Source organism: Orcinus orca, chromosome 8 (assembly GCF_937001465.1).
Source record: "Orcinus orca chromosome 8, mOrcOrc1.1, whole genome shotgun sequence".
Taxonomy (NCBI): Eukaryota; Metazoa; Chordata; class Mammalia; order Artiodactyla; family Delphinidae; genus Orcinus; species Orcinus orca.
The window spans coordinates 105,369,690-105,392,093 of NC_064566.1; the positions used below are offsets into that span (position 1 = coordinate 105,369,690).

At 43.6% G+C, this 22,404-nt stretch overlaps 1 long non-coding RNA gene across 11 annotated transcripts in view; it reads left to right on the forward strand.

The window, feature by feature from the left end:
- Window positions 1-22,404, forward strand: part of LOC117196854 (uncharacterized) — a 289,465-nt gene that overhangs the window by 123,010 nt on the left and 144,051 nt on the right. Inside the window, exon 3 of one of the 11 annotated variants that reach the window (XR_007479022.1) lies at window positions 15,743-15,889. The exons of the other annotated variants lie outside the window; for them this stretch is intronic. This is a non-coding gene — a long non-coding RNA (uncharacterized LOC117196854). The remainder of the gene's footprint in view (window positions 1-15,742; window positions 15,890-22,404) is intronic. 11 annotated transcript variants of the gene reach the window in all.

Sequence of the window (22,404 nt, forward strand, 5' to 3'; positions counted from 1 at the left end):
CACCCGATGAAAGGTGAGGAGCACAGGAACCCTCAGCTTTACCTTCGTGCCCAAACCCACTTTCTGTTGTGTGGAGAAATGCACGGCGAGTTTGCAGGATAGAGTGCAGAGCAGCCCTGGGGGCCAGGGATTAGGATGCAGGGGGTGGCGGGAGTGCTGACATTAGGGTCCAGCTTCTACCAGTCATGGGACCAGGAGACCCAAAGAGGCAATAATTGCACAGCGATGTGAATGTACTTAATGTCATTGAAATATACACTCAAAAACGACTAAGATGGTAAATTTGAAGTTATGTGTATCTTACCACAATTAAAAAGAACAAGCTGAAAGCATAGAGAGTAAAGTATTAAACAACACGAACAACAACAACAAAGGCAATACTTTGCCCCCAGTTCTTAGCCTCCAGCAACATAATAGGGAACCAAACAGCTGAACTTGAGGACCAAGGGGGACGGAGTGTGTGCAGGCCCTCTGTGCAGACCATACCGACGTGCACTTTGATTATTCTGGCTCCGTCTGTGCCTCTGACTACTCATCTTGCCCAGCATCGCCCCTGGGACCTAAGAGGAGGTCTTTCCTCACCAAAAATGCAGGCTCCTCCCAGGTTGAAATTTTCTTTCAGGGGCTCTGCCTAGGACCTAGCTGTCAGCACACACTAGCTCTCAGACGCTTATCCTGCACGTCTCCCTGCACCGCAAAGCCTGGGCAAACATCTGTGCCTTCCCGTTCCTCACTTGAGACAGCCTGATATTTGCAAAGGAACACTGCTAAAAACTAACAGAAATCGATGAGGAAATAATGACCCAAAGTACAAATTGCATTAGTAGAAAACAGGCTCTACTTTACTAAACACATATTACAGATTAGTCAGAAAACTAAGTGCTGGGCGTGTCATTTTTGATCCTTACAATACTGCGGATGGGAATTACTAGTGTGCTTTTTTAAAGTCAGGGATGCTTCTGCTCAGAGATCTTAGGCACAGAGTGAAGCTAAACCAAGACTCAAACCCTAGTCTGACTGGCTCCAAAGTCTTTACTTTTCCCTCTGTGCTGCTCCTAGATTTCCCATCCAAAGGCTTCCGTAGAAACGGCAGAGAGGTTCAGCAGATGCCCACGTGCCCATGATAACCATGTTCTACCCCTGTTTGCAGGCTCGTCTTTAGGCCTGTGTCTGCCCCCCTTAGCTCCTGCCTCTCTGTTCTAAGCTCATGGGGACAGGGCTTTGCCTGCAAGCTCGCTGCTGCATACCCACTGCCAAGAACAGAGCTTGGCGCAGAGTAGGTGTTCATAAATACTTGCTGAATGGAAGAAGGCATGACTGATTTCTTAGTGACTTTGCATGCTCCCAGCACTCAAGGGCTGGTCTCTTCGTCCATCTTGTCCTACTTTCCAAGGACACATATCAACTTTCACTTGTAACTCATTATTCAGACCTCAGTGACTTCCTCCTTCATATCAGTTTCTAAGTAACCCTGTTAGCTGTCAATAAATTTGAGTTCCATCGAACGGGCAAGTCCTTTCATAGCCCACGTGACCTTCCTTAACCACCTCCAGAACACCATGGGCTGTATTGTTCACTCAGGGGAATAGTGGTGGCGATTCTCATCACGGTGATGATGCATAAATAACATTTATGGAGCAGTTAATGCGCTACAGGAATCAGACTAGGAACTTTCCATGCATCTTCCAATTTAATCCTCATAACACCTTTGACATAATCATCCCCATTTCACAGATGAGAGAATCCGAGACTGGGAGAAACTGAGAGAAGCAGGTTTAGTAAAATGGCCAAGGTCATGCATAGTTCTCTCTGTCTCCAAAACTTCAAACCACTTTGTACTTTGCAACCCTAAGTTTTTCTGCCTATCATCTCACAAAATACACTTAGAATAAGCTCCACCCGTTACAGCAGACCTATGGTATTACAATACCCTGCAACAACCATACCATCTGCACCATAAAAATCATCCCTTTGCACATGGACTTGGAAGAGCCCACTTGGTTGATGAGATTGTCCCATCCCCCCTCCTTCTGGGATCCTCCACCAGCGCTGCATTTCCTAACCCACTTCCTTCCTTACAAAGAACGCAACCCTTCCAGAAAGCCCTCAAGCTGTATAAATTTTGGCTGGACCCCGTTCAAGATCAGTATTTTACACTTAATCTGCTTCTAGATGGAGTAATCAGGATCAAGAGGATTTACGAGGAGCGGTTCCCTGGAGCCTGACCTTTCTCTCATGTTTCATCATTTATTTATAGTCTGTGTCTTCTGTGAACTTCAGCCCCATCCTGGGGCCTCCAGTTGTGTGATACTATCGCATGGCCCATCACTGCTGGAGTGGATGTTCTTAGCAATGAAAAGAAGAGGTGGGGGCAGAGGGAAAGTATGGGGCCTTGATGCCCTGGCAGCTCAGTGTGGGCTGGGGCGTGGGTGTGACTTCTCTGGAGCTTGTGGTCAGCTGCCTCTCCACCACCTGCCTTGATTCGACTCTGGTTCTTGGTGGTCAGTTTCCTCGGGATCTCTAGAGCCCAAGCCTTACCTTCCTTTGCACCTGGCTGGCTCATCTTTTGCATTGAGTTCAACACTGGAGGTGGAGAGGGAGGTGGGGGGAAGAGGAGAAGTTTCAGTCCCCTGTGAATGAATTCAGTTGGAAAAAAGCATACGGGATTTGAGCCCATCTCCGTATTACCCCTGGAATGGTTTCAGATTTTTATAAAACCCAAGCAGCATCCGCTGATGCCCCTTCTCTTCAAGGGCAAACGTTCCATGATTCTGGAGTGAGCAAACCTGTGTTTCCAGATTTGTCCAGGACCCCGTCTTCCTCACCTTGACTGGAGCCTGCACGGTCCTGATTGAGGCTTCCTTTGCAGCCTCTCCCAGGCTTGCATTCGGAGAGGTGGGGCTGCCCGTCCTTCCCTCCTGCTGTCACTTTGAGATCACTGCCCATAGGGACTGATTCTTTTCTCCAGAGACTGTTTTCTTTTAAAGTTCATGATGTTCACTTTTTTGTTTGTCTTTCTGTTTGCTGCAAGGAGAACTCTGAATTCTGACGGAAATTCTGCCAGTTGGGAAGATAACTTTGCAAGGTCACTCAAAGTGTTGGGAAAATTGGATACCAGAATTTTTAAGATCCCTGGTCCACCAAGGGATCTTCAGGGCTCTCACAAGATCCAGGGAGAGACCCATATGACAGCCCTTGGGAACTTTCTCCCTTTAAATTCTTCTGTTTATTTATTTATTTATGTTTAAAATTAATTAATTTATTTATTTTTGGCTGTGTTGGGTCTTCGTTGCTGTGCGTGGGCTTTCTCTGGTTGCGGCGAGCGGGGGCTACTCTTCATTGTGGTGCGTGGGCTTCTTGTTGCCGTGGCTTCTCTTGTTGCGGAGCACAGGCTCTAGGCATGCGGGCTCAGTAGTTGTGGCTCGTGGGCTGTAGAGCGCAGGCTCAGTAGTTGTGGCACATGGGCTTTGTTGCTCTGCGGCATGTGGGATCTTCCCAGACCAGGGATCGAACCCATGTCCCCTGCATTGGCAGGTGGATTCTTAACCACTGCGCCACCAGGGAAGTCCTGCTTCTGTTTATTTTTAGTAAAATATTTCCACACATACAGAGATAAAATATAATGTATATAAGATATAAAAGATAATAAATACTCCTGGACCCATCACCCAACTTGAGAAATAGAATGTTGCCAAAATGCTGAAGCACCCCCGAGCCCTCCCTATTGGTTATATTCTCCCTTCAGGGGAATTTTATGTTTACTGTTCTTTTGCTTTTCATTACAGTTCGAAAGCTTATTTAGTAAGATGAATCTATTTTATAATTTTCGTGTGCATTTGAACTTTATATGAATAGTATCACATGGGATAATTTTTTGTGTCTTACGTTTTGCAGATTCATCTGAATTGGTGCATGTAGCCATAGTTAATTCATTTTTACAGGCATATATGACTACGTCACACTTTTTTGCCATCCCCCTGTCCCTGTGCATTGGGTTGCTCTCCATGATGCTATTAAAGGTAACCCTGCGGTGAATATTCTTGGCTGTGTTTCCTGGGAACACGGGCAGGATTTTCTGCTGGGTCACAGCATTTCTCTGCGTGGATCCTCTTCTTACTCAGTGACCTTGGTGCTGGTTGTTACCCTCAGAGCCTTGATGCACACGCTGGTGGTGTAAATGCAAACAAAGCCCAGGGCCTTCCTTGGGCCACTCCCAGTTTGGTGGAACAACTAATCCCAGCATTCATGCTGGTCACCCCACTGGAACCCCGGCCCAGAGTTCCTGGAGGTCAGCTGGCCTCTCTCTACTGGTCATCTTACCCCTTCCCTGCCTCAAAATCACTATCTTTACCTATTCCTTCCCCCTGACCCCCGCAACCTTTTTGGATCCCAGACAGTCTCTGCTTTCCAAGTCAAATCTTTGACCTGTCCTTATTATTTTTTTTTTGTGTGGTACGTGGGCCTCTCACTGCTGCGGCCTCTCCCGTTGCGGAGCACAGGCTCCGGACACGCAGGCTCAGCGGCCATGGCGCACGGGCCCAGCCGCTCCGCGGCATGTGGGATCTTCCCGGACCGGGGCACGAACCCGCGTCCCCTGCATCGGCAGGCAGACTCTCAACCACTGCGCCACCGGGGAAGCCCTGACCTGCCCTCTTGATTCTATCCAGTGGACCAAACCCCCCAACCACTCTTTCATACATTTTTATTTTCAGTTCACAGTCTTTCTGTAAAATTCTTGTAGAATTAGGCTCTTAGTAGACACATTCCAGTCTTAGTTAGGATTGGGCCAGAGACTGGACAGGATGACCCAAGGCGGTTTCTGGACTCAGCAGTGTGGCTTATCCCATGAACTTCAGTGCTGGCCATTTCACATGAGTGATCCAAGTCTCATCTGCCTGTGTACCTGTCTGTCTGTCTCTTTCTCTCCTCGCTTCCTCCACCTCTCTTTCTCAAACTTGCATAAACATTGTAAGAACACTAATAAGAACCTTTCCCACCATGACTCTTGGAGAGTAAGTTGGTGACATGATACACCATCAGCTCTGAATACTTTCATGGGTATTTTCTGCAAACAAGAGCACTCTTATGCATAAGCAAAACACAGCCCAAACCAGGAAATTGAGGGATGCATCACCACCATTTAACCCTCAGGCCCCATTTGATTTCTTCTTACTGTCCCGGTAAAGTCTCTTTTAGCAACAGGATCTGGTCTAGAAGCAGTCGCACCTCCTCCCCTCCTTCAGTCTACAGTAGTGCCTCTATCTTTCCTTGACGTCATGCGCTTGACAGTTTTGAAGATGAGTCCAGTTATTTTGTAGAATGTCCCTCAGTTTCGGTTTACTGCCGTCTCCTCGTGATTAAACTTAAGTTACGCATCTTTGCTAGGAATTTTCCAGAAGTGATGCTGCGTTCCTCCCATTGTGCTACTAAAGGACATATTATTTAAACATGTCCCATTGCTGAGGATGTTAGTTTTAATCACTAGATGAAGATGGTATCTCTCAGACCTCCTCACTGTAAAGTCACTTTTCCCCTCTTTATAATTAATGACTATTTTATGGGAAGTTGCTTTGAGACTCTGTAAATATACTGTTAATCATAAACTTTCAATTTATTCATCAACTTATTTATGTCAGGATGAACTCATGGATTCCTATTTTATTCAATGTATTTTTGATCTGTCGCTATTTATTATCATTATTTATTTTGGTACTAGACTGTCAAGCTAGCTCTTGTGTTCTTGTGACATGTTCCATCATTCTTTGAAAACTGCCTCATTTTCTGGCACAAAAAATTGTTTCTTTTACTTTTTCTATTCTGTCTCAGAATCAGCCATTCTTCTAAGCAATCCTGGGTTCTTTTAGTGAAAAATGGTATTTGGAACCCAAATTCTGAGTGTTAGATGACTCTACTGCTCTTGGGGTGTCACTGCTCCCAGCCCCCTCTCAGAGGCAAGAGCCAGGGAACACACACGTGTTTACATCTATGTTTCTCTGTGTATTGAGGACCATGAATCCACATTTACATCTCCAATTCCAGCCCATAGGGTTCATTCCAGGTTTTTTCCTTTCCATTTTGTTAACCGTGATGGTGAATTTCATGTGTCAACCTGATTGGGCCACAGGGACCTCAGATATTTGGTAAAACATGACTCTGGATGTGTCCATGAGGGTGTTTCTGGCTGAGATGACCATTTGAGTTGGTAGGCCGAGTCAAGCAGATTGCCCTCCCCAGTGTGGGTGGGTCTGATCCAATCCGCTAAAGCCCCGACTAGAACATAAAGGCTGAGTAGGAGAGAATTCACTCCCTCTGCCTGACCATCTTCAGGCCAGGACATTGGTCTTCTTCTGCCTTTGGACTCGGACTTGGACTGAAACCTACACCGTTAGCTCCCCTTGTTCTCAGGTCTTTGGACGATTGGCTCTCCTGGGACTCCAGCTTGCTGACTACAGATCTCAGGACTTGTCAGCTTCCATAATTATGTGAGGCAGTTCTTTATGATAAATCTTGTTCTCTCTTCGTGTCTCTGTCTACATCTATATTTACATCTCCTACTGTTTCTGTTTCTCTGGTGAATCCAGACTAATACAGTAGCCCAGTGGAAAGCCTGGCTTCCATAACTCTCAATATATTTACTTGTTTGATCAGTCATCCTATATGTTAGCCATTTCCCCTTACATCCAGCACCCAGCTCCCCCATATGGAGACCGCCTTCACCTCTCTGAGGCTCTGACAACCTGTGCTGGCTGCCCTTTTGCACACGTGGCCTCTTTGCCCAGCGTGGGCTCTGAGACCCCTCGAGGGCCCAGGTCACCCTCTTGTGCTGACACCTGTCCCTTCCCCACTGCTTAAATGCCTACCTTGCTCACCTTCAGCAGTAGCTTTAGGACTGAATTATTAGGAAGGATAGGGAAGGGGAGAGACAGGAAGGGGAGGGAAGAGAAATGGTGGTGAAAATAAAGAGGAGGAGGGATCTGATTTTTCTTTTAAAATCTAGCCTCCTTCCTTGCCAACTACTTATTTGCCATTGCCACTGATGCATCCTGTAGGTGCTTTAAAGTCTACATATCTGAAGCTGTTCCTGTTTCCTCTCTAGTAAAAACCCTTCTCTACTCTTCTACTCAGCTGATGGGAGTACAAATGGTTTATTCTTTCTGGAGGACAGTTCGGCAGTATGGTTCTAAGGGCTTTAAAAAAATCCTATATATTTTTTGACTTCAAACTGTACTTTTAGGAATTTATACTAAAGAAATAATTAAAGATGTACAGAGAGATTCGGCTTTAAAAATGTTAATCATAGCTAAAATTGGAGTCGTGCAGAGTGTTTTGTATCAAGGGAGCAGATAGAGTAAATTGTGATAAATCCATAAGGTAGGATCCTATGTAAACAGTACAATAATGCTGAATTAAAGTTATTGATGGGGAAAGATGTTCACTGTATGTTGTTAGGTGAAAAAGGTATAAAATGGAATGATCCTAATTATAATGAAAATATTAGAAATATATATGTGTAGGTAAAGAAAAAACTTGGAGGGTATATCAAAAGGGAATGTTAACAATCAGATTATGGACTTTTTTTTTCAGGTTTTTTTTTCCCCTTAATGGAGTTTCCAGGTTTTTCTTCACCGAATACTTTTATTTATACAGTAATCAAAAGCTACGGAAAGAAAACAACACACAGCCGTCTCTGTTAATGGTATAGCCATTCTTGAAGTCATCAAACCCTTTGTATCATCATGGATGACTCTGTCTCATCGGTCACGGAGTGCTGTTGATTCTCCTTTCACAGTACTTCTTGGGGTGTCCCTTCCTTTCCTGCTGCCACCTCCCCAGGTCAGACCTCATCACCTTCCACTGATGGAGTTCCACTCCACCCTGACCCAGGCAGCCAGGTGAGTGGTCTTGGGGTAGTTCTGTGATCACCTTTCTTCCTGCACAGAATTCTCCAGTGGTCCTTTGTGTCCTGAATAAAGGTTGGATGTCTTAGTTCAGCCTTCCATAACCTGGTCCCAGCCTGTGTCTCCTTACACTGATTTCATAATTCAGCTCTGTGCTCCAGCAAACATGTTCTAGCTTCACTTTCTTCAAACATATATTGTGTTTCCTAGCTTCTGTGGTTTGCTCAACTGCTGGCCATTTCTGGAATTACCTTTCCTTCTACCCTTATTTCTACTCATTCTCCAGTGCTCTGCTCATGTCACCTCTTCTCTGGTGTCTCTCCCCATGGGTGCCCCTGGATGTAATTTCCCCATCTCTGAACAAGGTAGCATGTTGTGCCATTCCCATTTTATAGCCCATGTTCAGCACTCTTTGCTTTCTTCAGTTGGGCAAACTGTCTCCCCTAGGGTATAGTTAGTCCACTCCAGAATCGGAGCCTCCTTCCTTGGAATTCCTCAACCTTCCTGTCCATTTCATTCCCTACTTCATGTTGGAGAAAACCAGAAATGGAGATCATAAGACTTGGACTTAACTCCTTAATCTTCTTCCTTGAAATTGTCTGCTTCTCAACTCACTGGACTATAGTTTCCACCCCTCGAAATGCTCTCAAAATTGACCTGGCAAAGATCATCCTGATCTCCATTTGCTAATAAATCCAATAAACTCAAGTATGTGAGGGGTACAGGGACTCTGTAGCTGGACAGAGTAGGGTTGGAGTCCCAACTTCCTCTTTCACTGTCTTTGCCTTGTGCAAGTTACATATGTTCTTCAAGGACCAGTTTCCTCATCCAGTAAATGGAGGGGAATAATTGTACCTTCTCACTAGGATAGTAGTAAAAATGACACGTGATGATGTTTAGAAAGTGTTTGGACCCATGTGTTGGACACTACGAAGTGCTCTGTAAACATTAGCTACTGTCAGGACACCATCAACTCTAAGCACCTTGCACTGGCTTCTGCCTGCCCTTCACCCTCATCCCCTCTTGTAGCCCTGCCCTTCTGCCCATCCCATACGCTTTATGCTTCAATGAGAGCAGACTTCCTAGAGCTTCCCAAGCACACTCACTGTGTCCCATCTCTGAGGTTTTGTGTCTGCTCTTTCTTTGACCAAGAATATCCTTCAGTCATTCCTTGTTTACCTGATTGAACTCCTATCCAGCTTTTGAAATCTAATTCACAAGTCATCTCCTAGTGAAACCCTACCCTCCTCTTCTCCGGCAGAGGGAGGATTTCCTTCCTCGCCTGTGCAGTCTTTGTACCTTGCCTGTGTTTCCATGTTGCGTCATCACACTGCGCTAAATCTTACTGTTGACGTTGTCACCTCCACAGCTATAGCCTCCTTCGCTCGGTCCCCATTCCTCTTTGTGTGTGTGCAGCACGTCTTAGACAGTAATATTTGCTGTATGAAAAGCATGGAAGGAGGCAGAGCTCAGAAAGAGCAGAGACGGGACCTGAGATCAGGACTTTTTACTCCTAATGCCATTTCCTTCACTGACATCCCCCAAAGTCACAAGCACATCGAGTCAGTTTTTCGGGTTGTCATCTAATGTCTGATGGCCCTGGATTGACCCTGAGAGTGAGATTTACCATCTACTATTATAAAAGCTTTAGACCCCAGCCCATCGCAAAGGACTTGTGCAAAGAAGGGACTAAAGCCTGTCAGAAACCAGCGGGGAGGTGGGAGGTTCTGAGGGTGGGGGCAGGAGCCTCCAAAGCCCCCATCAAAAACAAAATAAAAACTCTTTCTAAAAGCTCAGTAGAAAGAGAAAGACACAAAAAAACTGATATTAACGTGATCTCCAGGCTGTGTTTATTGAAACAATCTTAGGTCCATAATCAAAACAATGTTTTTATCATTTCCCCTCCAGGCTGGTCACAAGCTACAAACTGGATCGTTTGACACACATCTCTCGTGCACTTGAAACTCAAATTGAAACTCTGCCATTGTAACTGTACAAAGAAAAATAACTTTTCAAAGCCCCACATATATATTTTTCTGATTCATCCTTTTGATATTTTACTTGGATCAAAACCCAGCTTCACTTGGTTTTCTCCAAGCACACATTTGGGCTACTTCCATCATTGTTCTTGGAAATGATTTGTCCTTTTGACATACTGTGCGTTCAACATACAACCTGTTCAACGCCATCACAGGCCGTGCCAGGGACTCCCTCATGGGGTGTCAGGAGCTTCTCTGAAATATTGTCTTCATGTAGGTTGACCAGCTGCTTAGTTGTGCAATGTTCAGGAAAGTGTGTGTGTGTGTGTGTCAGAGTGAGTGAGTTTGGTGTTTTCTGGGGGAAATGCTGGGTTAGCATGTTTGGAGAATTTCTGTGGCCTGTTGGCTGATATGAATAAATGTCAGAACATGTTTTGGGAAGATATGTGTGTATGTTTTCATTTATCTGAGGGAGGAACCTAAGCAGAGGAGACTGAACGTGGGGAGACATTGTGTCTCCTGCGTGATGTAGGCAGAGGACGTTCGTTAGGAGAAAATGGAAAGCTCGTCAAAACTGGCAAATTTTGTCTGTATGTCTGGGAGGGAGAAGAGTCAGCTTCTTCCAGTGCCGTGGGGTTTTGGCCTGGCAGCTCGTAGGAACGGAGGCAGCCTACCGGGGGCATGGGCAGGAGAATGGAACTAGCTCTGCTTTGGCCTCACGCTCAAGATGCCAACCTCTTTGTTTTCCCAGGCCATCCGGTGGGTGCACTGACACCACCCAATAGAACTCAGCTTCTCTACATAGGCTAAGCTCTGCTGTACAGCCTCCCGAGGCATTTCCCTGCCCCGTAACTGGTCTTTGCCCCGTCCACCCCCTTTACTCTTATGCCTGGTCTCCTCTTTCCTTTGTTTTCCTGTCGTGTCTCTCTTTGTTATTGATCCTGGCTGTCTTCCGCTCTTGCGGTCTGTGCCACCTTAGCTCACGCCCATCTGACTTTATTTTTGGCCGTATTTTCCCTATTGCTTCTCACCTCTGCTTGTCTTTAGACGCTGCCTTCCTCCTTCATGGCTGCTCATCTTCCCTGACCTTCTTTTCGTCTCCCCCAAGCTCTGCATCTGTGCTATCAAATGGGAACCTGGGAAGATCACTGGGCAGGTAAGGAAGACCGCAATAGAAGACTGAAGGAATATAAACACCACGATAGGCAGGAACTATCAGAATTCCTTGGAAGAATACAAATTCTTTTCACTTGGGCTGCTCTGAATACACAGTGGGAGAATCGGAGCCAATCAAGTAATGATGCTGCCTCTGGCTCATTGCAGTTCATTTTTAATAAACATTACAGCTGGATACAATGGACCAGATGAATTTTAAGGTCCTCCCAGTGCTGAGATTCTATGGTTGGTAGAATATTGCAGCTGTAATATTTTAAAATTGTGTATTGTCTACAATCACGGGTGCTGTAATTGTCTAACCTAATTATGGCTGAAGGCCATCCATTTATGTCCTCGCTACAGGGACCAGCCACGTTCTAAGCTCTTGCTGCAGAGTCGTTGGACAGGCTCTCCTCTTGTCACTGCTGCAGCCAGAGCCAGTGAACTCTAGCACACCCAGACCTTTCAGAGAGGCCAGAGACGCTGCTTTCCAATTCCTCCCACAATCTGGGGAGGAGATGAGATAGCAGGGCTTTCATTCCAGTGTTGCTGTGGCTTCAAAACACCATAAAGCAAACCGAGAACGGCCCTGGCAAAGACTTTGGTCCTGGCCTTGCTATCCTCCCTGTCTTGAAGAAGCCCTGTCAGAATCCTCCAACTTCTCTACAGAAGTAGGTGGTGTGGACGTGGATGTTAGGGCCCCCTTGAGGAGGAACCTCTAGTTCTTGGAGGACATCCTTCCTATGATCTTCCACCAGAATTCAAGTGGCTACCAGGTAAGGGACCGTATCTTGGCTCGACTGGCACCTGGCCAAGTGTGATGGGGAATTTTATGGGTCACCTTGGCTAGCCCACAGTACCCAGGTATTGGGTCAAACACCAGTCCAGATGTCGGTGTGAAGGTATTTTTTTAAAAGATGAGATTAACATTTAAATCAGTTGACTTTGAGTAAAGCAGATTATACTCCATAATGGAAGTGGGCCTCATGCGATCAGCTGAAGGCTTAAGAGACTGAGGTCCCCCAAGGAAGAAGGAATCCTACCTCTAAATGGCCTTTAGACTCGAGATCGTAGCATAACTTTTCTCTGGGTTTCCAGACTGCTGTTTTTGGACTTGCCGGTCTCCGCAATCACGTAAGCCAGTTCCTTAAAATAAATCTCTCTCTCTATGTCTCTCGCTCTGTCTCTCTCTCTCTCTCACTCTCTCTCTCCAGTTGACCCTTGAACAACATGGATTTCAACTGTGCAGGTTCACTTATATGCATATTTTCTTCAATAAATACATACTACGGTACTACATGCTCTGTGGTTGGTTGCCTCCGTGGATGTGGAACCACAGGTATGGAGACTGACTGTAAAGGTATAGGCGGATTTCTGACTGCACAGGGGACTGGTACCCTAACCCCTGTGTTGCTCAAGGGTCAACAGTGTTCATATCTACACATCCTATTGTTTCTGTTTCTCTAGAGAATCCTAATACACCAGGCGAGGACTAATCTGGACAGAGCAGAAGGTGCCCTTTATTTCATTGGTTAATGTATCCCCTGCAAGAAGGTCCTCAGAACAACGCACTGAGTGTCCAGGATTAAATTTGATCCTGATGAATGACTGTGTTTGTGTCCCCACTTCCGGGTGACCAACCATCTTGGTTTGCCTGGGACTGAGGGGTTTCCTGGGATGTGGACTGTTTAGGGCTAAAACTGGGAAACCTAGGAGTAAATCGGTCAACCTACCCGACTTTCACAAGTTGGGCTGCTGATTTTTCTCTATTCAAGTATCCAGACTTCTGGAGGACATTACAGAGGGCACCTCTGGTGGACTTACTGAGAAACTTAACATCCCCCTAGATCTTGGTTATTGATACAACAGGTACACAGCGCCTATCACAAACATGTCATTGCAAGGCCCTGGGGTTGCATCCAGGAACCAGCCAGAGCCTTGCATAAACATGTCCTCCTAATGTCCCCAAAGCCCTTTAGTTACGAGCGTGCCTCCTGCCAGCAAGTGCATTTACACCCTGGCTGTAGAACGGTCCTGAGATTCTCAGCACTGGTCGCCACAAGCCACAGCAGCCCCTGTCCAGGTCCAGCTCTGTGGGCATGGTGCTTGGGAAAGCCACAGCTGTGTATCCACGAGGCCAGGACCTGAACCCTGCCTTATGAAATACTGATGCTTTGTGACTTTCAGTTTTCTGGCAAAATCCCTTGTAACTGTCACAAGCCCTCCAAGTGCCCCTGTGCTAAGGCTCTCATGCCACAGCCCCTTCTTGTGACTGGCTCCCAAGTGGAATGTCTGTGCCCAAGCCGCCCAACAGAATCTATACAGGATCAAGGTCCTCGCTCTGCTAAACTCCTTTCCTTTGGGATATGGTTCCTTGGCCCCGCAGTCTGTGAGAGTGGATAATGGAAGAAGCTGGGGCGTGAGGATGTTGATGCCTCCTTGCCTGGTCACCCTGTTCCCCTCCTTTAGGGGACTGAGTCACAGCCTCTCGAAGAGACTAAGGTCTGGAGGGCCCCCATGCCTTCAGGTCCTCACAGGCCAAGCACTTCTGTGTGGCATGTGGTTCTTGATGGGAAAAGCTATCTGTTGGGGATTATCGTGTTGTTATTTGCCAGACACTAAACTTCAGTGCTCAGAAAAGCCAAAGCCCCACATACTCTCACCCAGTCATAGCCGCTGGCCAAGAAGCGCTCACTCCCCCAGGCATGGGTATCTGCAGACAGAAACCAAACCTCTCAACGGCCTCTATGGCAGGTACTGCATAGACATCTCCCTCTGTGCAACAGGATTTACAGATGAGGAAATGCGCTCCTGGAGATTAACTGGCGTGTCTGATGTCGTGCAGTTTCCTTACAACTTAACAAATCACACATACGTGATACACTCCACTCTTGGGTTCATCCCCTGTGAACTCGACATTAGGGTGGATGGTGGGATAGACTGTACAAAACAGGCACAAACACGCCTCTCCCTGTATGATAGCTCGCGGACCGTGAGCTTGCTCTTCTCCCACCAGGAAGTGGAAGCGTGCTCTTCCCTCCTGGAATCTGGGCTTGGCCAGCCAGCTTGCTCTGGCTGGTGCGACATTAACAGATATGCCTCGAGATGAGGCTTGGAAAGGGCTTGTGCATCGGGACTTGCCTTCCCCGCCTGCCGGACACCTCCTTCTGCTCTGCCTCGTGCTGAGACGTGAGATGAACCACCAGGAGGGCTGGGATGCCATCTTAGACCCCCAGCTCCCAGCTGACCCTCCCACTGACTGTAGTTGCATGATTCCAGGAGAGACTGCTGGCTGAAGCCTACTTAATTATGCGTAGATTTGTGAGCTAATAAATAATTCAGATGGCTTGTTATACAGCAGCAGATAACTGATACGGAAGGCAAAGGAACAGCAAATGCACACCCACACACCCTCACACCCACACCCACGTTCACACGGCAGATAATCCCATGCTGAACTAGCGTTATTTTGCACTGCACCAGGCGGAGGACGCTCCCTGCTAAACCTGCAGAGACGGCCCGCCTGGACCGCTGGGCCTGCATTCCTGTCTTTCTCTCTCTTCCTACTACTTCCTATTATATTCTTATTTCAGACTCTGTGTTGGGTGGAGTTGGCGGTGGCGGTGGAACTCTATCCTGGGACTCTCTCCCCTCTACAGGATAATGAAGTACTAGTTCTCGGGTTCATGCTTCTGCTTTGCAAATTCTAAAACTGCAGATGTTTCAAGAACGCACAGTTTTTCCTCCTTTCCTTCTTTCTGTTGAGCTCAGAGTTCAGTGTCTCCTGCTTTTGCTGTGTGTGTGTGTGTGTGTGTGTGTGTGTGTGTGTGTGTGTGTGTGTTTGTGTTGGGGGGAGAATGGGGATGGGAGGAAGCGTCCTCTGACCCCTCTGTGAGTGGAGGGTGGGGTTGATGAGAAAATGTTGAGAAGTGTCCACTCCAGGGTAGGGTTGGTTTGTATATGAGTATGAGGATTAATTTCCTTCCAGATACTAATTCTGCCTTCCTCTCATCCAGTTTACCTGAGAAATTACAAGAGAAATTTGTATTTCTCTTTGGAACATAACGTAGGCCTTATTTCTTATGACCTAAAAATCCTGTCTGTTCAAACTTTCCATCCAGTGAAAAACAGTACCATTTATATGAGGTATAAATGTCCTTTCCCTCCCCAGACTAAGTTTCTCATCAGTATTGTATTATGTTTAGGCACTCATGGAGTGCATTGTAATTTAAAATAAAAGTATCTCAGATTGTCACTCAGTTTTTCATACTGTGTCTTTTAAAAAAAAGAATGTCAGCAAGATTTGGTTCATATTTTGGTTGAAACCATCCAGCAAACATGTAGAGCAGGAGATGGCAAACTTTCTGTAAGGGTAAGGTAGTAAATATTTCAGGCTTTGCCTTCATGTGGTTTTGGTCAGAGCTACTCAACTCTGCTCTTGTAGCACCAAGGCAACTCTGAGGCAACAGCAAATGAATATGCATGGCTGTGTGCCAGTAAAGCTCTATTTTAAAAAGCTGGTGCAGGCTAGGTTTGGCCCGGTAGGTCATAGTTAGTCAACCCCTGCTCCAGGACTTGGGCTTTCTGAGCTGTAGACACACAGTCCTTGGGGTTATACATCAACCTTCCCAAGAGGACTTTGCTTATACGCACTGGGGACGCTGGTGTTGGACCTTCGGTAGTATCTAATCTCATCCTTTCATTTTATAGGTGAAGCGATAGGGGCTCAAAAAAGTGAAGCAAGATCACCCAGAACTAGGAAACAGAACCCATCCTCCCGACTCTTAGCCAAGAGTACACCAGTTGCTAGGTATCCTTCTTTGAAAACTTCCAGCAAGTTTCTAAGAGCCTTTAACAGTAAGAACAGCTAACATCTGTATGTCATTTTATGATTTACTACGGTAGGACACGGTATCCTATCTTGTACGTGAACAGGCTGATCTCATTGACTTAAGTGACTTGCTCATGATTGCAGAGTCAGTAAGTGATAGATCCAGACACAAGCTTGTGCCTTTGGACCCTAAGACTGGTGCTCTTTTTAGCTACATCAAGCATGATTGCCCCATAGGCTCAGTTCTGCACGGAATGCTCCACTTGCATCTGTCTGGCAGGGTGCAGAACCAGTGAAATAGGGAGGAGGTGGTACCTTCCCGTTTAATTGGGAGCTTTGGTCCTGAATGTGCTCCTGAGTAGAGCAGTGGAGGGGATCCTTCTTCGCTCCTGCCTTTGACGATTTGCTCCCGAAGTCTGCGCCTGGCTGGTGTGAGATCTTACAGTGATCCCAGCGCTTGAAGTTCAGGATCTCCAGCGTCTCCTGGCACTGCCCCAAGACATGCAAGAATCTGGAATCCACGTCAACTTTTGCTGCATAGGTTCTCAGAGATTAGGGAATGCAAGGCACTTGCTGAATAGTGGTCATTAAATACAGAATGATTCAGGCACATGCGCTTAGCCCTAGAGATGCTTTCTGCAGCCTGTCTTTTTTTCCTGGGGCGAGGAAGTGGTGAGTTTGTGCATCCTGGAGGCCAGGTACACCTGGGACAGTACAGGGTGCCCAGAGACAAGGCGCTACGCGGTATCTGTCAGTCCCTTCTAACCTCTCTGTGACAACCTGCCAGGGCTGCGGTTGCCTGGCAGCCTCCTCCCCATCGCATTCCTGAGCACTGCTGAACCCAGCCCAGCTAAGCCCGGCCTGCCAAGCAGCCCGGCGCACAGCGCGGTGAACCGCCTGGAAGAATGCAGGGGCTGAGGCCAAGGCCTGCTTGGGTTTATTATCACTTATTGTGTGTATTTATTTAATTATATTTGCAATTTCTTCTTTATTTTCCTTCCTTGCTCTTGGATGGCTTATGACAAGACTTTCTGGCATCACGTCTAATTATACTACTTTAAACTTCTCCCTTCACTTTCAATCTACTGGCGAATATTTTTCAACAAACTTGAAGGGATTAAAACTAAATTGGCCAGATGGCTTCTTTGCACCTAATTTAGCACAGTCCAATGGTGCCAGATTTCCAGGGCACAGGGACCCGCTATCCCCTCACTCACTTCCTTGAGCTGCTCAACTGTTCTGCCTTTTATATTTATCAAATCTGGAAGTGGATTTAAGGAAATGCACAGATGTTCCTGAGCTAAGAGGAGCCTGAGGCTTTAGGGTTTGGCAGAGAATTTCAGTAACGTACTGGGAGGGGCCCTAAGTGGCATGAAAGGTCATCCTCTCATCGTCCAGTTCTGCTCCCTAGAGCCCAGCTAATAAGGGGGGTAAATGGACTAGAACTGTGAGGTTGGACCTGGGTTTCATTTTCTGTCCCTATATGTTCATTGTCTAAATTGGTTAGAGGGTATGAGAATTTTCTGGTTAACGCTTAGATTTGTCCATCTATCCAATATTTCCTAAGTTTCTCCAACATGCCAGACACTGATCTAGAAGCTAGGATATCATTGTAAGACCGACAGTTTTGCTCTATCAGAACCTGTGGTTTATTTAGGGGAAAATATTAAATAAAGGTGGTCCAGGTGTTGGTAAAACCCTCCTTTTTTCTTGGATCGGGAATCTTTCATAACCCACAAGGAAATTAGGAGTTTTGGACTTATCCATCTTTCTTCTCCATAGGTGTAGGTTCTTCCTTGAATCTTCAATCTCAAATAGCATTCACTAGATGAACACAGGGGTTCACTGACTCTTTGTTTCTCAGGCTCCAGCCCATGAATGAGGATGCAAGGGGATCCAATATTGACCAGAGAAATTTGCTGACCTGCCAGTTCCCTCTTTAACTGTAATGTTAGGTAAAGATATTACTCTAAGGTAAACATAAGCTTTGAACATCAAGCAACAAAAGGCAGCGATCATGAAGAAGTAGGAAGCATATGAGGGGAGTCCTACAATTGCCCCAGCTTACTGTCTGGAAAATGTTTTCAGGTCATGATACAGATGAGAGGAAGCCAGGCAGGACAGTTTCTTTCCTAAGTTGAGAAGGTGGAGCTGGGAGTGCAGGAAAGCCAAGACAGCTAGGATTATCAGGGATGATCACCAGAGAGGAGAGACCTGCACAGAGAGGGTGTCCCCTTCAAGTGTTCAGCTGAGTACTGATCAGGCCATGCACATGAGAAAATTATCCAAAGTTGGGGGAAGAATCACCTTGAAAGGATTAGGGAAAAACGATAACTGAACATCACATAGGGTTAGAGTATTGCCTGTTTCCCAAATCCATGGTAGAAAATCTTATAATTTAAGGGGCATCAGGAAGAGTTTTAAGAAGAGTCTTCCTCAACAGTGGGGAAGATTACTCCTACACTAAATGCAGCTCTGTTTTCCACCTAACAAAGTTTGAACCAAGTTCTGAAAGGGTCAAATGTTTTCAAGTAACTTAGCCATATTCTAAAATCCAAACTTGGAATATTTATAAGGATACAAAAATATCTAGCACATGACAAGGTAAAATCACAATGTCTGGCATCCATTAGAAAATTACTAGATGCGCAAAGAAACAGGAAAATGAAACCCATAATGAGAAAAAAATCAATCAACCAAAACTGACACAGAAGTGACACAGATGATAGAATTAATAGGAAAGGACATCAGAACAGTAATTGTGACTGTATTCTGCATACTCAAAAAGGTGGAGAAAGGATAGAACACATTAAGTAGACACAGAAAAAATATTTAAAAAGACACAAAAACTTCTAGAAGTGAAGGTTGCTGTGTCTGAGATTTAAAAATACACTAGGTGGGATCAATGACAGATTAAATATTGTGGAAGAAAAAATTAGAAACGTAAGGACATAATAATAGAGACTATATAAAATAAAACACAGAAAAGTGCTGAAGAAAAAAAAATAGACCATTAATGAGCTGTGGGGTGACTCAAATGGCCAAATAGCTGCATAATGGAGTCCCTCAAAAAGAGGGCACATGGTAAAAAAATTGAATAAATAATGACAAAATTTTGTTCAAATTAATGGAAATAATGAATCCACAGATTCAAGAAGTTAAATACAAAGAAAACTACATGAAAACACGTAATCAATTTGCTTAAAACCAGTTATAAAAAGAACACTTTAAAGCAACCAGAGGAGAAGGACACATTGTATATGATGTGGAACAAATGGAAAACAAATAAATTTAAATTCAATCATATAAATGTCAATGGTCTAAATACTTTAATTAAAAGGCAGAGAATATCAGCTTGAAACATAAGACACACTTTATGCTTCTTAGAAGAAAGCCAATTTAAGTGTAAGAACATAAACATATTGCAAGTGAGGGATGGGAAAAGATATACCATGATAATACTAACGACAGGACAGCTGGATTGCTACATTATGATCAGATTAACAAGGATTTCAGAGTAAAGAATATTACTGGGATACATTGGGTCGTGTCTTAATAATAAAAAGGTCAGTTCAAGAGGCCTTTATAAATCTAAATGTATACGCACCTAATAACAGAGCTTCAAAATACATGAAGTATACACTGATAGGTAGGACTGCTAGATGAAATACACAAATCTAACATTATAGTCAGAAATTTCAACATCCTTCTGTCAATAATTGACAGAACAAGTAGGCAGAATGACTAATTATAAAGAAGACTTGGAAAACACTATCAACCTACTTGACCTTAAAATTTACATTTGTAGAACACTTCATCTAACAAAGCAGAATACATTTCTCTTCAAGTGCACATAGAATATTGACCAAGATATGCCATATTCTGGGCCATAAAACAGTCTCAATATATTTTAAAGGATTCAATTCATGCAAAGTAGTTCTCTGAGTATAATTGAATTAAATTGGAAATCAGTAACAGAAAAATTTCTGGAAAATTCCTAAATATTTGGAAACAAAATAACATACATCTAAGTAAGCAATGGGTCAAAATGGAAATAAAAATGAAAATTAAAAATTAATTTAAACTGAATAAAAATAACACAAAACATCAAAACTTGTGGGATGCAGTTAAGGCAGTACATTGAGGGGTGTTTATAGCAATAAACACCTACATTGGAAAAGAAGAAAGGTTTTGAATCTCTGATGTCAGCTTTTACCCTGAGAAATTAGAAAAAGAAGAGCAACTTAAACCCAGAAGAAAAGGAATAATAAAGATCAGAGTTGAAATGAATGAAATAAAAAACAGAAAACTATAGAACAAAAAACCCCCCAAAGTTGTTTCTTTGAAATGATCAATAAAATTGATGAAACGCTAGCCAGACTTACTAGTAAATAAAAAAAGAAGAATATGTAAATTACCAATATCAGGAATGAGAGCGCTGATAGCACACTGGGTCCTACAGATGTTAGAAGAATAGGACAATAGTATGAACAGCTTTATGTCAACAAATTAGACAACTCAGATGAAATGGACAATTTCCTTGAAAAATATAAATTACCAAAACTCATTCAAGAAAAATAACTTGAATAGCCCTATATCTATTTTAAAATTGAATTTGTAATTAAAAACCTTCCAGAAAGTACACTACAGGTCCTGAAGTCTTCTTGGGTGACTTTTACCAAACATTTAAAGAAAAATACCAATTATAGACAAACTACTTTAGAAAACTGAAGAGGAGGGAGCACTTCATAACTACTATTATGAGGTCAGTATTAGTCTGATATCAAAACTAGGTAAAAACATTACAAGAAAAAATTATGGACAAACATACATCATGAACTTAGAGGCAAAAATGCTTAATAAAATGTTAGCAAATTCAATCTAACAATAAAGTAAAAAGAAGAATGCCCCAAGACCAAGTTGATTTTATCCTAGGAATGAGAAAGTTTGATTTAACATTAGAAAATCCATGTTATTAATCCATTAAAAAAGGAAAAATATATGAGTTTTTCCATAGATGCAGAAAAATATTTGACAAAATTTAATATACATTCATGATAAAAACTCTCAGCAAAGTGGGATTAGAAGAGAACTTTCTCAGTCTGATAAAGGCAATCTACAAGTCTCTTCGGTTAACATTATTCTTAATGTTGAAAGACTCAGTGTTTTCCCTCAAGATCAGGAACAAGATAAGGATGTCCTTTTCAACCACTTCTATTCAGCATTATATTATAGGTTCTAGCTAGTACAATTAGGCAAGAAAAAAATGAAAGTCACCCAGATTGGAAAGGAAGAAGTAAATTGTCTTTATTTATAGAACACATGCTTGTCTATGTAGAAAATCCCATGCAATCTACAAAAAAGCTACTAGAACTAATAAGGGAACTTTGTAAGGTTGCAGGGTATAAGATCAGTGTTTAAAAATCAATTACATTTCTATATGCTAGCAACAATCAAAATTAAAATGAAAATACCGTTTACAATTGAATCACAAAATAGAAATGCCTAGGGATACATTGAACAAAAGATGCGCAAGATGTTTACACTGAAATTACAAAGCAAAGCTGAGACAGAATTAAAGAGGAATTAAATGAAAGCTATATTTTGTTTATGGATTGGAAGACCAAGCATTGTGAAAATGTCAGTTCTCCCCAAATTGATCTACGGATTCAATGCAATCCCAATCAAAATCCCAGAAGGCTTTTTGTGTAGAAAGTTTCAAACTGATTTACAAATTCACTTGGAAAAGCTTTTAAGTTTAATTAGGTCCCATTTGCAAAAAAAATTTCACTTGGACATATAAAGGATCTAGAATAGTAAAAATAAATCTTAAAAAGAATAAATTTGAATTAATCCTTGAACACACTTTGAGACTTATTATAAAGTTAACAATGCGGCATTGAACTCAAGGGATGCAAATAGATCATGGAATGTAATAGAGTCCAGAAATAGATCCATACATGTATGACATATTTTAAATTTTATTTATTAACAGACTTTATTTTTAGAGATTTTAGAGAAGTTTTAGGTTCACAGAAAAATTAAGCAGAAACTACAGAGAACTCTTATATATCCTCATACTACCTTCCCACCCCCAGTTTCCCCTATTATTAACATTTTGCATCAGTGTAGTTAATATGTTATAATTGATTATAACAATATTGATTAAAATAGTACTGATACATTATTATTAACCAAAGTCCATAGTTTACATTAGGGTTTACTCTTTGTGTTGCACGTTCTATTGGTGTTGACAAATGCAAAATGTCATATATCCACAATTACAGTATCATACAGAGAAGTTTAACTGCTCTAAACATCCCTCGTGCTCCACTATTCATCCCTCCCCACGATCTTTTTATTGTCTCCATAGTTTTACCTTTTCCAGAATGCCATATCATTTGAATCACACAAGTATATAGCCTTGTCAGATTGGCTTCTTTCATAACAAATTTGCATTTAAGTTCCTCTATGTCTTTTCCCGGCTTGATAGCTCATCTCTTTTTAGTGCTGCATAACATTGCATTGTACGATGTGCCAC